Source organism: Pristiophorus japonicus, unplaced genomic scaffold, assembly GCF_044704955.1.
Source record: "Pristiophorus japonicus isolate sPriJap1 unplaced genomic scaffold, sPriJap1.hap1 HAP1_SCAFFOLD_842, whole genome shotgun sequence".
In the NCBI taxonomy this organism is placed as follows: domain Eukaryota; kingdom Metazoa; phylum Chordata; class Chondrichthyes; family Pristiophoridae; genus Pristiophorus; species Pristiophorus japonicus.
In genome coordinates, this window is record NW_027254764.1 from 180986 (window position 1) to 183732 (window position 2747).

The 2747-nt window shown below is 56.0% G+C and overlaps 2 non-coding genes across 2 annotated transcripts; both read left to right on the forward strand.

The window, feature by feature from the left end:
• The first annotated feature begins 1482 nt into the window (after positions 1-1482).
• On the forward strand, positions 1483-1556 carry trnat-ugu (transfer RNA threonine (anticodon UGU)). Its single transcript has one exon. It is a non-coding gene; the product is annotated as a tRNA-Thr (tRNA).
• Positions 1557-2386: 830 nt separating this feature from the next.
• Positions 2387-2459, forward strand: trnat-ugu (transfer RNA threonine (anticodon UGU)). Its single transcript has one exon. It is a non-coding gene; the product is annotated as a tRNA-Thr (tRNA).
• The last annotated feature ends 288 nt before the right edge of the window (positions 2460-2747 follow it).

Consider the following 2747-nt stretch of genomic DNA (forward strand, 5'->3'; position numbering starts at 1 on the left):
TGGGGATTGTGGGAAGGGATTCAATTGCCCCTCTGCACTGGAAACTCATCGACGCCGTGACAATGGAGAGAGGCCGTTCAACTGCCCTGTGTATATGAAGGGATTCACTCGTTCATCCAATCTGCTGGTACATGAGCGAATTGGCAGAAGAACCAAAGGTGATGTAAGAAAAATCTATTTTATGCAGCAAGTGGTTACGATTTGGAATGCACGGCCTGAAAAAGGTGTTGGAGGCAGACTCAATCACTGCTTTCAAAAGGGAGTTGTATAATTATCTGAAAGAAAACATTTGCAGGGCGGGGCAGTGGGACTAGCTGGGAGCCAGCAAGGGCTGGATGGGCTGAATGGCCTTCCGTGCAGTAACCATTCTCTGATTGTGTGAGCAGAACACATAAGTCTGGTCCCTGACTCAATCTAAAGCCTTCCTGATTGTGAGCAACTCTGTTAAACCTGCCCTGCACCTTCACTGCTCCAAGGAGAAACACCCCAGATGCTGCAGCCATCATCTTATTGAATGGTGGCAGGCTCGAGGGACCAAATGCCGACTCATCTACTATTTCTGATGTTCTCATGTATTCATGTCACTGGTCCCCAGCCTGCACCTGATGGCCTCCCTGCAGTAAGATGGCCACCGCGCATGCTCCCTGCCCTGCAGCGGGACAATGGGAAGCATTGTGACGTCGAGGAAGCCCCGCCCCTGTCGCTCCCCGCGGCGGTCGGTCCCGTGCTGCCCAAAGATGGCGGCCGAATTCCCCGCAACCCCCGACAGTAACAAAGGCCCGTCCCCGCCCGAAGGTGTCCCGCAGCCGCCATCCGCCAACCAAATCTCGCCGCCCGCGCATGTCCGTGAGAATGTGAGTCCGTAGGGACGCCGGGCGCGCTCCTCCATCCTCCGCGACGGCGGCGGCGAAGCATCGTCCGTCCGCGGCCAATAGGCTGGCCCACGCCGGCGCACAACCCCTCTGTCCGCTCACCACTCCTTCCCCCTCTCTCCTTGCCTCTCTCACTCCATCCACTCTCTCCCTCCCTTCCTCCCTCTTTCCTCTCCCCCTCTGTCTCTCCCCTTCCCCTCTCTCTTCCCCCCTGTCTCCCCTTCCCCCTCTCTCTCACTCCTTCCCCTCCCTCTCCCCTTCCCCCTCCCTCTCACTCATTCAACTCTCTCTTTTCCCTTCCTGTCTCTTTCCTGCTCCTTCCTCTATCTTTCACAGAGCGGGTAGCTCCATAGCTCAGGGGTTAGAGCACTGGTCTTATCAACCATGGTTCGTGAGATCAAATCTCTCTGGGGTTTTGTCAAAATTACACTCTCCCTCTCCCTCTCCCTCTCTCCATCCCCTCCCTCACTTGCCCCACCTCCCTCTCTTCCCCACTCTCTCCCTTTTCCCTCCCTCTCTCTCGCCTTCCCCCTCTCTCTCAATCATTCCACTCTCTCTTTTCCCTTCCACTCTCTTTCCTGCTCCTTTTCCTGTCTTTGCCAGGGCTGGTGGCTCCATAGCTCAGGGGGTCAGAGCATTGGTTTTGTAAACCAGGAGTCGTGGGTTCAAATCTCACTGGGGCCAACTCAAAATTAGTGTCAGTATTTAAATACACTATCAATTAACAGAGGCTTTAATTATGAATATTAAACAGCTCCGAGACCGAACCTTGAACAGAAGATTCGCCTTTCCCTTTCCCCATCACTACACATTCTGCCTCTTTTTTCTCTTTCCCGCTCTCTCGCTTTCCCCGTTTCTCTTTATCACTCATTCCCCTCTCCCCTTCCCCACTCTCTCCCCTTCCCCATTCTCTCCCTTCCCCACTCTCTCCCCTTCCCCTCTCTCTCCCCATCCCCACTCTCTCCCCTTCCCCTCTCTCTCCCCTTCCCCTCTCTCTCCCCTTCCCCACTCTCTCCCTCATTCCCCACTCTCTCCCATTCCCCACTCTCTCCCCTTCCCCTCTCTCTCCCCTTCCCCACTCTCGCCCCTTCCCCTCTCTCTCCCCTTCCCAAATCGCTCCCTCATTCCCCACTCTCGCCCCTTCCCCTCTCTCTCCCCTTCCCCACTCTCGCCCCTTCCCCTCTCTCTCCCCTTCCCCACTCGCTCCCTCATTCCCTACTCTCGCCCCTTCCCCTCTCTCTCCCCTTCCCCACTCTCGCCCCTTCCCCTCTCTCGCCCCTTCCCCTCTCTCGCCCCTTCCCCACTCTCGCCCCTTCCCCACTCTCGCCCCTTCCCCACTCTCGCCCCTTCCCCACTCTCTCCCCTTCCCCACTCTCTCCCCTGACCCCCTCTCTTCCCCACTCTCTCCCTTCCCCCTCCCTCTCTCTCGCCTTCCCCCTCTCTCTCACTCCTTCCACTCTCTCTTTTCCCTTCCACTCTCGTTCCTGCTCCTTCCCGTCTTTCCCAGCGCAGGTGGCTCCGTAGCTCAGGGGTTAGAGCACTGGTCTTGTTAACCAGGAGTCGTGGGTTCAAACCTCACTGGGGTCTACTTAAAATTAGTGTCAGTATTTAAATTCACAGTTAATTAACAGGGGCTTTAATAATAAATATTAAACATCTCTGAGACCGACCCTGGAACAACAGGCATGTCGTCTCTCTTACACGCTCTCCCCTTGCAAATCTCTCTATCCCTTCCTCATCACGACCTGTTCTACATCATTTTCCTCCTCTCTCCCTTTCCAACTATCTCGCTTTCCCCGTCTCTGACTCATTCCCCTCTCCCCCCGTCCCAATCCCTCGCCTCACCCTCTCTCACCTCTTGCTCTCCCCTTCCCT